This window comes from Dermacentor silvarum, chromosome 4 (genome assembly GCF_013339745.2).
Source record: "Dermacentor silvarum isolate Dsil-2018 chromosome 4, BIME_Dsil_1.4, whole genome shotgun sequence".
Classification (NCBI taxonomy): Eukaryota; Metazoa; Arthropoda; class Arachnida; order Ixodida; family Ixodidae; genus Dermacentor; species Dermacentor silvarum.
This window is the reverse complement of record NC_051157.2, coordinates 193,358,263-193,372,476: the sequence shown is the minus strand read 5'-3', so window position 1 is coordinate 193,372,476 and position 14,214 is coordinate 193,358,263. Positions and strand designations below refer to the sequence as shown.

General features: G+C 45.5%; 1 long non-coding RNA gene across 1 annotated transcript; it reads left to right on the top strand.

Moving 5' to 3' along the window:
* The first annotated feature begins 6,290 nt into the window (after positions 1 to 6,290).
* LOC125944884 (uncharacterized) lies at positions 6,291 to 11,807 on the top strand. The gene is made up of 3 exons (XR_007466578.1): positions 6,291 to 6,358; positions 7,513 to 7,625; positions 11,750 to 11,807. It is a non-coding gene; the product is annotated as an uncharacterized LOC125944884 (long non-coding RNA).
* Positions 11,808 to 14,214: the final 2,407 nt, after the last annotated feature.

Sequence of the window (14,214 nt, the reverse complement as noted above, 5' to 3'; positions counted from 1 at the left end):
GCTGCTCGTTCTGCTCATGAACAAGACAACCGCCTATCGATCCCGCTGTCTAGGACAGATGCTGCAAGGATGCTCCGCCTACTTGCAGGCCAATGCACTTCATCAGACTGGAATAAACCACATTTTATGCACGCACGATTATAGACCTTGGATCCAACCCTAAGCCTTCGACTTCCAATAAGACTTCCCCGAGAGATGCGACCCTTCTGTGTAGGGCTATGGTTGGGCGTCGCGTTCACCAATGCCTACGCGTACCACATAGGGATGGTCGACATGCAGCATGTGACAATTGTGGAGACGCGCAAACGATTCGTCATGTTCTTTGTCAGTGCCCACAATACAGTGTTCAGAGACAAGCACCCTCCGTCGTGCTGAACCAGTTGGACGACCAGCCGTTATCGGAAGAAAGAATTCTGCAACATCGACGCGACTCAACATCGCATCAGAAGCGGTTCCTGAAGTCCACTGGCCTGTGTGACCGTCTGTGATTGAAAACGCCTGCTTTGTCACCTATGCCTGTGTCTTTTTGTGTTTTTTTCGCTCTCTCTCTCTCTCTTTGCGCTCTCTCCAACCCCTTTATCCCCTACCCCAGTGTAGGGTAGCAAACCGGAAACTGACTTCTGGTTAACCTTCCTGCCTTTCCTCTCTCGCTTGCTCTCTCTCTCCTTTCAACCTACTTTTCTGTGGTCGGACCACCTGAACTCTGTGCCATGACAATACTCTGTTCTTCAATCTATTATTGTCGCAACCTGGGACGCAGCAAATTTGTCCACTACTTCCTCTAGCGGGCGACATTCTGCGTAAAGAGCACACATAGCATTGAGAAGGAGCACTTAATCCAGATAATAAACAAAAATAACGACGGTTGTAGAAGGATGAAGAAGTAAACAGTGAGTGAACAAGCTCAACCCCAGCCTAGAGGCAACATTTAGTTTTTTTTTTTTTTTCATAGAGCTGAGTCTTCCCTTGCTCTACGGCTGTTGTTTGCACTTTACCATGCGTAGCAAGACTGCCATTGCTACATTGTCAAGCACATCAATAAATAAGCAAAGGTGCTTCTGAGCGAAACTATACAAGGCAATATTGTGCAGACATTAGCATGATTGCCTAAAGTGCTTGATTTTTGGCCTACAAGCGACATTTACCAATAAATCCTGGTTTGATGCAGATTGCATACCCGCCGCGGTGGCTCAGTCAGCTAAGGCGTGGGCGCAGCTGAGCACGAGACCGCGGGATGGAATCCCGGCCGCGGCGGCCGCATTTCGAAGGAGGCGAAATGCAAAAACATCCGTGTTGTTTGCATTGTAGTGCACGTTAAAGAGCCCCAGGTGGTCAAAATTAATCCGGAGCCCTCCACTACGGCGTGCCTCATAACCAGAACTGGTTTTGGCACACAAAACCCAGAAAGAAGAAGATGTATATTGCATCTGAGTATGCACAGTCCCATTTTTCGTCTTGCCAAAATTAGCATGGTTCCTGCCATACAGGCTATGCTTCTTCAAAAGCAATCACCCATGAAAGCGCAGCACGGTGTGGAACAAATGCGGAAATGCCTTTCAGCACGCTGCCCTAATTTTTTTTTTTTTTACTTTGCAGGTATATTGACGTGGAGCATACACTCTCATTAACATTCCGTCAATCTATTAGTCTGCGTGCAACGCGTGCCACCGGCCATACCGGTGTCATATGGTGCAGCTACGATCGCGAACGAGTCCGATCACGAGCGAGGAATGCGATCCGTATCGCGCTCGTCAAAAGAACCACGCGCGACAAGCCCAGTAGAGAAAAACAATGTTGTCCCCTAGTGTGTAGTGAGTCGACAGGACAGAATAAGGTTAGCTGCGCGACAGAGGAAACTGAAGCGATCATGCCATGAAATTACTGTTTCGAGGCAAGCTCACAGAATGTTTAGGCACCTTCGCTAGCGGTCGGAGCTGATTGCAGAAGCTACGATAATTGGCGGCAAGACGAAAATGGCTGTCTCCCATTTGCGTCAATGCGCCTGCGAGTATTCAGACAAAGTATAACTGAAACCACGCGTTATCAGCTGTTACCATTCAACGACGCCCGTGCAGCACACAGTCCGTCAGTCGAGCGCTCTAGATAACCGTGTTGAATGTGGGGAGATCAAAACCCCGCACCCTGTGTTCTTAAAGGGCCCTTAAACCACCCAGAGGTCGAACTTAGTTGTGATGTTGCAGTTGTGCATGAGTCTACAACGAACACGTAGCCGCGAGAATTTTAAATGGTGCCTTAATAGCGGAGTTACACGCGTTTGATGAGCGAAAAACGGCCCTCGCTCGTTTCGCTCTTTCCTTCGCTACTCTCCTCGTCGGCTGGTCTCCCCCTCCTCGCCGAGGGCTGGTCGAAATGTCACGTCACATACGTCATCGCCAACGCGCTTCGCAAAACACTGCCTACTTCCGATTAAGGCGCGTCCACCCGCTAGCCATGCTAGCGGCACATATACGGACGGCGAAACAGCCTCCAGTGCTGTAGAACGTCTGCCGCGCGAGAGGTATCCAAAGTAGACGGCAGTTCGGCCGGCGCCCCGCCGGCTGCACGATCAACGGGCCAATCGACGACAGCGAAGCTGCGCGCCTCCGCCTCCGGCAACGAAAACATCGGCTGCTGCTCAGCTGCAGTGCACGGCCTACCGACGGGAGACAACCGGCTCGGCTGTGCTCGCATCGCAGCCGACGGCGCCGCTAATATCAGCGTATTTTTCTTCTTTGTGTACAATTATTGCGAAGAGCGATAACACCGATGAGAAAATATTGCGGCTTGTGAGCGTCGGTAATTCATTTCGAAGCGCCCTCCGCTTTAGCTTTGAAGGGAACCGGAAAAGGCCTAGCGATGATATCGGTGCCATAGAGAAAGAAATTCAACAAGAGGGGACACTCGGCAAAAACTGGCAACAGGAAACACGTCACCATACATCACGCTATACTTTTGACACCGAACGTTAGCTGCCGCGAGCATCGAAAAAAAAAGAAAGTGAACTTAAGTTAACAGGCATTCATTTATTTTTTAAATTCTTTGCCGCGAAAACTAAAACGTTTTGCGTATAAATGAACTTAAGCTTTGCGACTTATTTTCCTTGCTTTACCTAGCCACAGGTCAGTGACGCGCCAGTTACATGCGTCATCCGCCAGACACTCCCCCGAAGCCAGCGAGGATGGCTGCGAGCGCGTTTGAGCGCTCGCGCGCGGCGACCCGTCTGTCTCATTCTTTTTTTCTTTTTTAAATATAACCTGGTTTATTGGGCTCTCGGCGTATTCTTGCGTTCATTCTGCACTGGGACAAGACACCACTGCACTATGGACTACGGCAAGGTGAGAAATCTTGTTTCACAGTCTACGACGCAATTAGGCCTACGGCACGGGACCGAGACTTAAGACGCAGTTAGCGAAAAACAGCTCGGCCATCCTAGCGCAGTTAATTTGAGTAAATGAATCGTGCTGAGACATGTTTCCGACGCTTCCTAGGGGACTATTGCAACTTATTTCGGTTTTGAGCCACACTGGCCGCACAGGGCGCCGTGTCGCAGTTAGCGAGAACTCAGCCATGGTGTGTAGTCTAGTGCATCTTGCTAGGAGAAGTTTGTGCCGCTTTTCTCTGACGCCAGACATTACTGAAAAGTAATTTCGTTACTTTCTGGGGTACTTTTGAGGCACGCTGGCCGCACAGTGCGCTGTGACGCAGTTAGCGATAAGCAGCTCGGCCGTGGTGATAAAGTTAGTTTGGCGTGTAATGAATCTTAGAGGGACAAGTCTGTGACGTTTTTTGTGGCTCCGCAACAACATATACCTTCTTTCGGTACTCACGCCTGTTGAAAACGCGATGGGCGATTGCCAAGAGTGATAACATGGGGTGTGCTGCTGGCGCCGGCAGAACGCGCGAACGACGAACATATCAGGAACTTGTAATTCGAAAATTACGTCTTCTAAAGGATTGAAAAAAGGCATTGCACCCACGCATTTGTCTTGAGTGCCTGTTGCGTCCCGTCTCTGTGTATGTCGCGTACCGTCGCGTCGCCCGAGGCCAAGTTTTGGAAACGCGAAGTCACTCGTGTATTTGTGCTGCCTAAGTGCAGGAAATAATGCCCGGAAATTGGGGAACGCTTGGAAATCAGATGTTTTCATATATGTTTGGGATGAGTCGGGTATTTTCTACGCCATGTATGTAAAAGCGAATTGCTTTGTTTGTATGCCGCCCATTCACCGCTTTCGCACGTTTCGCCTCGCAGTATTCCTATGCCTAAATACCAAAATGACTCATGCTTGTAACATGCTGTTACGTGCTTGCAAATGTAACATGCTTGTAATTTACTTTTTTTTTCAGCTGGTACCGTCCGGTGGAGCTTCATACAGGAACTACTGCCTTACCTGCTGGTGTCACAACGTTGGATGAAAGCACAAAAAGCGCGGAACGAGCTTTTATATAGAGCAAAATAAATATTTCCTCATTGCACAAAAGGTCTTGCGTCTACTTTGTGAAATTGCACGGGGCCACAGATTCGATGGGACTTTACGAGATCGTTCGCAATCATTTTTACTAAATAATAATCGATTCAGGACGAAGAGCAAAAAAAAAAAAAAGGAAAGGAAAAAGGGGGGGGGGGGGTGCAGCCGGCGTGCTAGCTTGCGTTCAAAATACGCGCGCCCGAAACCGGAAGTGATGCAAGTGATCGAGACCAACCGCTTGGCACGCTGCAGTCAATTCGGCCGCTGGGCCCTATGGGAGTGTCCCCTCTTGTTGAATTCCTTTCTCTATGTCGGCGCCGTCGAGCGATCAGCGCGGTGAGGCTGCCGCATAAATGAGTCCCGGTCTCATCCTCTCTACGTACGGCAAGGAAATCTCGCCGTTCGCGAGCAAGAACCGATGTTGCTCCGATGGCAACACCGATGGCAAACGGCGCGCGAAGATTAACCGTGCCGGTAACCTGACTCAGCGCTTCTCGGCTACCCGCTGTTGCTGCGGTGCCAGCCCGTGTTATGCGAAGCTTGCCGCTATAGACCCTGTGTTGCGCGCACGTCTGGAAAGGCCAACACTGTCGCACTCTGTTCGCGCAGCTAATCAGACCGCTAAGCACGACTGTGTTGGAACGCGAGCGATTTGGCACTTGCGTTGCGGGCTGTATAATTACCGATTCGAAAGGGTGCATAAACGAGCAACACGATGAGGAAGAGCAGAAAGCGCGCGTACCTGCTAGCAGACTAACCAGAAGTCGTAGGTTCTTGTTCGACCAATGGACATCGTTTCCGCAGTTGACATCTCCTGATTCCCCCTGCTGACATCATGACATCATTCCGCTGGGGATACCGGAATGGCGAGGGGAGGAGAATGGCATTGTTTTTTTATTTTGTGGCGCTGCCGCGGCGCGTAGCGCTGCAGCGTTTGGCATCGTTGATCGTGACGGCTTTCTGAACTCGATGCGCGCGTTTACTTGTAATGTTCAAAAAATATCTGAGGTGGTTTAGGGGCCCTTTAACGTGACGCCCTCATCCTGAAGCATATTCTATCATGAAAGTTTACCTAAATTACGCACAGTAAAAGCAATAAGTGACTCGTTCTTACCTTTGGCAGCAAAGACACCACTGCTACAAAGCATTACCGCGGATATCGTCGCCACAGGATGCATTCTTCGCCCGAACGTACCATCGATTGTCCACAACGCACAGGCGAGCGTGAGCGCGCGTCGTAAACTCATTTCGCATGACCATTTTCGCGCCCGCTCATGGCGCTAGTGCCTGAGAAATGTGTACTTAACGCACGTTTTCCGCTTGTGTTGCCGTGTGACTGTGCCTGTTTAGTTCTACACTGTAAAAAATTCCGTAATTTTACAGCAAAAACATACGTAAATTTACGTAGACCATTCTGTTTTATGAAAAACGGCGGGATCCTACGTTAAAAAAGACGGACGTGAGCTCCGTTTATGAAAACGGTCGGATTCTACGTAAAAAAGACGGGCGTGACCTCAGTTTTTGAAATACGGAGAGCCGTCCGTAATTTCATGTGGAGGGCAACTGAACATGTCACGAGTGAAAAATGAACACGCGAAGAATATAACGAAAAGACACTGTCTACTCTAACGGCCAGTTACATATATCAGCATAGATAACGCTGTTTGAACATTATTCGCGTGCGTGTATAGTAAACACACAAAAAGAAGCAGGTAGGGTTTGAGCGGTGGCGCTGCTTACCACACCTTCATCGCGCCACACGCTGGGTTGCATTTCTCCGGCACAAACAACCGTACGAGTGGTCGCTAATGGCGGACGGTGGAGGTGGTGTTCCTGGCGCATTTGTGATTTCACTCTAAATAAGAAGGAATCGGCGCTGGATTGTTACACAAGTAAGTGATTTACGTGTCCTTTTTTCGCTTGTTGGCGCACGTTGCGCGTGCGAAATGCTCCGCGATGGCCGGTGATGGGCTCAATTGTGTTGTGTGAGCACGCTTTTAACGAGATTTCTTGGCCACGAGGATTGACAAAGCGACATTGCGAGTCTGTGATGAAGGGGTGTTGCATTTGTTGTGTTGAATGCATACTCACTACAGCTGAGACGCGTAGGCAATATTAGTGGCATTGACGCCTCTAGTAGCTCCTTTGTCGTCTGTATGTGGCCGCTGGTTTACGGACGTTAGCATTCCAGTTTGTAGTGTGTTGTGCTGTGTGCTCGGCGTTCCAAAGTTAAGTGAAGGCGTTGTACCCGTTACTATCTCTCGCGACGCGGTGCAACGCTATGTTACCAATATTCGGTGACGCACTGAATCACAGTGAAATTTTTAGCAATTATTATAAGCTTCGGACGCAGTGCCCTGGCTGGGCGTGCATAATCGCAGTGTTCACACCCGGGATTGGAAGATTGGTCATGTATGAAGACCTCATAGAGCATGTTCGATATTCATGTGCCTTCATTACAATCAAATGACGGTGGAGCGTGCTTATTGCCGTAACCTTGTGCCATCTGCAGTGTTAGGTAACACGGATGTCACACGGTGCCCTTTCGTTTGTAGTAGAGCCCGAGCACTCGTGCACGATCGCAATCGAAAGTTGTCCGCGTGATACCCGTTAAGGTTCATTGCAAAGGAAACTGATTATTTTCTACCTGGCAATCTGTATTAGGTTTTTTATGACAGCTACCAGGCTGACGATTAACGTTCTGACGCAGTACGTGAGGTTATCACGTATTCTGGGAGGGAGGATTGCCGCTTAATAATTCTGCATAACAATACTGCAATAATTCTAAAATGCGTGCATGTGTTGTAAGTTATGCAGGGCAAAATATTTTGTAGCTTATTTTCGAATAGAAGGTGCTTCATAAAGTATTTTGCAAATAAGTTAAACGAGGCCATTAACACTTCATAAAATACTGTGAGCTATCTCACAGCAATAACAGTAACTCAGTGACGAGCTTATATGCATAGTGTAATTGTATATAAAAATGTTTTTGCTTTGCTTTGGATGACCGGTCAGAAAGTAACTGATATCATTATTTCATTTGCAGCTGTTGCACCAGTGAAGGATGTCTGTGTGCAGCCTTGCATTCAGTTTCTCAGCCATGGGGGCCTGCTTGCAACACCAGTGGCAAAGCAGTCTTGCATTGTGTTATTTGTTCTGGTAAGCTGGGCCATTCTATCGTATATCAGTCATGCATATGCAGTCCTAATGGACATTGACTGCAACTGTTGGAATGACAATGCCTATACAAGTATAATAATTGTTGCAGATGCATCCAAAAGATAAATGATGTTTTGTTTTTCCTGGGGCAACCAATTGGTTCAGCATGAGGACGTCGACTTGAAAGTGGTACTGTTTAAGACTTGTCTAGGTTGCACATGAGTGGTGTTCAAAAAACACTAATAGCACCGGAATTCGGGATTTGAGGCAACAGATAAAACACGCACCAATAAGTTAACTCTTTGTCCAGTTTGCCTCTATGAGTATGCAAAAACACCTGCATGCTGACCTCTAACAATGTCATGCATGGGCCCCATGGTAACGAAGTGTAGCCACAGTTAAGCTCACTGTTAGCCATTGTTCAGCTTACTATAATAGGCGAAGATGCCTCGACGGATTTGCGTGTGACATTGGAAAGTATCATAACAAGGTAAAATATAGCCTGAGCACACAGCTGTGTCATGTGGTCAGGTGACCAAAATATATGAATATTTTGAAGGGAATGAACAGCACTACTGCCAGAACGAAGTGAAGGTAACGGGCACAGCAACATATTCCCTTTATCCTGTCTATGGCACCATTCAGTTCCTTCCTAAACACGCACCAACCAGCCCAGTTCAGAACGCTCTCGCAGTTCATCTGAATACCTCAATTTTTTCTAGAAGATTAAGTGATTACACACTAGCATATGTGGGGGCTATTCTGCGAGTGTTGTATGTTTTGAACATGTGCCATGAGGATTCTTCATTGCTCAAAACTTGATATACAACTGCACAAAGCAGCATCGATATATAGCTAAGTTGCTTCCCCATCTTGTATCGAGGGTCTGTGAGTGTTTCCCAAGATAGTCCTTGAGTTTTTCGTCCTGTTTGTCCTATATAATTGCTGCTGCAGGGCAGTAGGATGTTGTAAACAGCACCAACTGCACTTCCTATGATCTCCAGCACATACTTCTTGATGCAAACTTCACGTCTTGGCCTGGTCTGGTTGACATTTTCGTACCAGCCCAGTTTGGCCCTGAAAATAAAAGGTAGTTCCAACTGTCCCCAGCAATTTGCTTGAATTGACAGCTTCCTTTGTGTACATATTGTGTAGCAGTGGTAGGCCTTGGCTTCCTTGAAGTACTCCGACTGGAGACTTCACCTATGTTCAGCTCCGTTAAATGCTTTTTGGCAACGCATGCCGAAAGGCAGTGCGAACACACTGTTAAAAGCAACCGTACTTGGGTCTGGAAGCTCCCCTCCACTTCGTAGTGGTGCCAAGAGTGCTCCCTTGTGTTCCTGTAGCAACAACACGCTTCAGTGTTCAAGTGCGATAATAGGACAGGCCAAGACACTTTTGAGTGTGGATCATAGATCCAGCACGATGCTCACCACAGAAAACCTTCACGCTAGATATTGGAGCTTGCTTTCCAGCAGTTTTACTTCCATGAGCACACCTGGCACTGTGGAGGAGACATTAAAAAAATGGCCTGAAATCCTTGAGTAGCCTTGCTTGGCAACTTCTGAAACAAAAACACTGTCAGGTAACCGTAAAACACTAGCTTTTGTGGGCACCAGTGTAGTAAAGTTATTTTGCTTCATTGGCAACTTTCTCCTCTATATTAGGTGAAATAAGGCTACTAAATGGGTAAAGTGATTTTTTTTGTCTTCTCTGCAGTGCTAGATGAGTTCACATACGGAGAAAAACTACCATTAGACAGTGATCTTCCATTTCTGGACCGCAGGGTTTTCTTTGGTTAGTATTATGTGTGCTGGAGCTATGCCCAATGTTTGGAGGAGGCTATTCTGCCTTCCACGTCGGCACACTCTTTGGCTGTGAAGCTCATCACAGGAACACTAAAAGGCGTCCTCAAGAAATCGAAGCATCATCAAGTGGAGGAGAGCTTCTGAACCCATGTCTAACATTTGCTTGCAGTGTGGTGGCCACTGTTATATCATATTCACAAGGTCATTCATAGTCTCAAATAGACTGTTGGGAAAGCTGGAACTTTCCTTTTATTTTTCACGTCGAGCAATCGGGGTACATTGTGCGAAAAGGTGACTCGGACCGAGCCTTGACGCAAAGTGTAGCAAAAGGCAGAACAGCAGTTCAACTGTGCGGTTGTTTACATTATCCGGCTAGCCTGCAACTGCAACTACGCAGGGCACACAAGCCTAGTATATATTGTAACGCACAGTTGAGTGAAGGCACTTTAATTAGCTAACGTTGGGCGAACTTGTACCCGACAAACAGCTAAGCAAGAGTCTCGCTCCAACGTACACAGTCTTCTCCAAGAGTTCCACACGACTACTTCTTCTTCGTGCCCCGCCTGATGATCTCTTGCTCCGATTGCACGTGCCTTGTGTGCACGTGTTGGCCGCTTCGCTGCTGCTATCTTTCGTACGTAGCAACACATGGACCGGCGCAGGAGATGGCTGGCGCGCGAGATTTGAAGGCACCTTCTGTCAATATGTTTGTCTGTAAACAAAATTCTTTTCCTGCGTTCGTGTTCTCTAGCCTTCTCCCGTCTTTTCGTGCTGTCCCCAAGTAATCGCATAGGTACACTCTTGCATAACTTGCAATTATGAGATTCATGCTTGAGAATCGGAAACTGTGCCATATGGATGACATAATTCATTACACGTGTTGGTGTTAAAGAAAGTAAGTGGCTGTGCAGTCTGGGTAGGGCTTCAAATCTGCTTGTTACAACAATTCTTAAGTTGCTTCCAAAACTTGAGATACAACAATTCAAGATATGTCTGTGAAAACACTGCACCATGTTACAAGGAAATGTTAGAACACTCAGGAAATAGCTCGGTATTGCGAGAGGTTGTAGAAACTTGCTTTCTACGGCATTTTATAAAGATGTTTTTTAACTCCCACGTCTATCGTGTTGTCTCATCACAAAACTCTAAACAAATACGAGTATTATGCCTTGAGTTTCAGTAAAGATTACTCGAATATGATTAATCCTTTCAGACGCTATGCACGCAATTCAATACACCAAGATAGTGCATTAATAGCAATACCATTGATTAAAATAAGGATATTGAAAATGTGTCCCGTACATCTTGAAACTCTTCTGATTGAAATAGGGCTGCAAGATTGAATTACACAGGCAAATTGTTTTAGTAAAGGAAGTATGAAGGTAGATGGTTGGGTACTTTGCTTGGTGTATGTCACTTCTTTCATCGTTTTTCACAGTGTGTTGCACCAGTCATAACTTTTGAGTGGCTGGATAGGTGCTGTTCAAGCCTGGTAGACTTGAAATAGTTGATGTTTGCAAATCTCATGTAGTTGCACTGAGTTTTTGCATGGAGTGCACATTTTATAAACTTGACAAAGTCATTAAAGAACTAAAACTCTTAATCTATTGTGCATCTGTAAGAATTTTATGAATCTGAAGATGTAAGGAATGCGGGGAAGCTAAGCTAAGCGGGGAAGCTAAGGGTTAAGGAAAGACGCTCCTTGAAACAATTTCTCTAAACATCGCAACATACCACCTGAGGGACTCCCACCTCAACTTCTTACTACTGTTTTGCAAATCACAATATTCACTGAATGCAATATTTTTCTGACCAGTCTTTCGTGTAATGTAAAGAAAATTACCACGCCTAGTCTTATATGAAGATAAATTCAAAATAATTTATTTATTGCACTCACTTGGCAGCAGTTCTGAACTGTTCTTTATCGGTATAGTACTTGCGATTCACCTTTGTATTGCTGAGTACAGGTAGAGATGTGGTTAGTTGTTTTAGAAAGGATCCCGAATTTTCCACCTTCTGATTGTAGCTTAGACAGTCACTTGTACTTCAGAAAGAGTTGACTGTGGTAGGTAGGAAATATAGTTTTCCTGAGAATTTTCATACATGCAATTTTGATTCTGTCTGCTAGCATGTTTGTCTTACAGCATGAATGTCATAGATTAGAGGCTCCATGAAGGTACATTCTGTCGTTGAATGTACATGAGATAGTTAAGCAGGTTGACTGTATCTAGTTACAACTCCTGATGTTCTGTGGCAGTTACGTTTGTGTGGTTTGGTGCTGTCAGTGTAAGCTTAACATTTCTTTCCTTCTCCCAGGAAGGACACAAGCATTGAGGAGCCATCTGACCGACCACTACACTGATACTGTATTTGGTAGGTTCTATTATAGGTTTTCTTTCGTGTAGTAGTACATGCTATAATTGTGTATAATGTGTTCAGACCTTTAGTCAGCAGGCTGTTTGACAACAGGTGTTTACAAATTAATAACTAACAAGATTTTCAAGGTCATTAGTTATACAATTGTTGCAGACTGCTGCATTTTCTGCAAAATAATTGATGAGCCATCCACCAAGTGCTGCTCTCCTGCTTAATGCACAAACCTTCAAATACTGTTAACCCTATCTCACAAGTGTACAGCAGATAGAGATGACTGGTCACAGCGACAAGTTCATAATTTTTGTGAGTCAAGTGAGTCAAAGGTCAGGTACAAATTTGAAGTTTTCCAAAACAAGTTCATCATCATAGTGCATAAATGAACGAGTAACTTAGCGCAATAAAAATACACGGGCACCAAGCGTTTCGTAACTCAGAAGTGCGTGACATAAGTGTTCCGACCAATTATTATTCTCTAAATTTTCTTCTACTGATCCTGAACTCCTGTGACTACTTGTCTTCGGCAACATACTCTGTTGCCTTCGTGCCCTAGAAAACATAACTAGTGCCTTCTTGCAGGCCTTTAGACTGGCAACATCTTCACCACTGACAGTAGAGCATGTTCAGATAAATTCAACTAGACATGCCTGGTGACCACTTAATTTTGCCGAAAAAACTATATTTGGTGCCCGCGCCTGGCGACAATGAAATCAATGGTATCTTCTATTTTGTTGTAGCACAAGCTGTACGACAGGGACAACAGAAAGGCAAATTTGACGCACACCCAGCGTTAACGTTCAACAACAGATTCGTTTCCAGTTCTCATCACTATATATACCCTCTAAACATCATACAAAACATGTAAACAATCGGTAAACATCAACTAAAAAAACAGGAACCACACGCATGCAGTTTTTTAGCCACACAGATTGACAGACATATACACGTTTAACGCGAACAAAGATCGCATCATCTTTCGCTTGCTTCTGCTCATGATAACTGTTTTTAATCTAGGTTTGCACTTGCATCTTTGGCAATGAACGGCAAGAAAACCGTCAGCGGCCAGATATTTACTTTGTTATTGTGTTCTCGTAGCCTGTCATTTATACATCTACCAGTTTGACCAATGTAGGACCGTCTACACTCAAAGGAATGTCGTATGCAACACACATGATGCAATCAATGAATTTGTTTTTATGTTCCTTTTCGCATGCAGTATCCGCAATACTTTCTGGCCTTGTCTTCCTACACAGGCTCCCCAATTTATTAGGAGCCGAAAAAACAATGTTGATGTCACACCTTCCAGCAATCTTTATTCTGTGGGAGAAACTATGTGTGAAGGGGATGACAGCAACATTTCTTTATGTCGGTGTTTGTACCATCCACTTGCTCGGAACCTTTTTCCACTTGGCTCGGGTAACCAGCGCCGCTTAAATGTAAGACTTGCCGTCCAAAGCTATTGTGCATCGCTTCTTCAGCGCTTCACTGAAACACACTTTCGTGATTCCCCTCTTCGCAAGTTTTGTATGCGTGGAATGAAATGGTAAAAGGGGCTTACTTGCCCTAGGTTCTTAACACCAGCAGGTTTTGTTATCGGTGAGCACAAAATTAATGTCAAGGAATCTAATCTTCCCATCACATGGCTATCCTGCACCTAATGCACGATAGCTTTGAATGGTGAGTCTCACGTTTAAGCGGCTTTGGTTACCCGAGCCACGTGCTCGTGTCAGTCGCAGCACGACTGCTTAAAAAGGCACAGCAAAAATGTTCCGAGCAGGTATATGGTACAAGTACCGACATAAAGAAAAAGATTGCGCCATCCCCTACATACATAGTTTCTCCCACAGATTAAAGATTGCTGGAAGGAGTGACATCAATGTTGTTTTTTCGACGCCTAATGAATTTATGAGCCTTTGTAGGAAGTCAAGGCCAGAAAGAATTTCGGATACTGCATGCGAGAAGGAACATAAAAGCAAATTCATTTATTATGTCGCGTGTGTTGTATACCGCATTCCTCTTGGGTTTGGAGGGTCCTACATTGGTCAAACTGGTAGATGTATAAATAACAGGCTATGAGAGCACAATAACAAATTAAATACCCTTGCTGCTGACGGTTTTCTTGTTCTTCATTGCCAAAGATGCAAGTGCAAACCTAGATTCAAAAAAGCAGTTATCATGAATAGAAGCAGGTGCAAGATAATGCGCTTAACTATAGACACTAGAAACATATCAACATTTGGTGACGCATGCATCAGTAAGCCTTCAATTTCATTATCCTTGAAAGAGCTTGTACATCTTTGTTCATGTTAAACGTGTACATGTCTCAATCTGTGTAGCTAAAAAAAACTGCATGCGTGTGGTTCCAGGTTTTCTTTAGTTCATGTTTACCGAGCCTTTACACATATTAC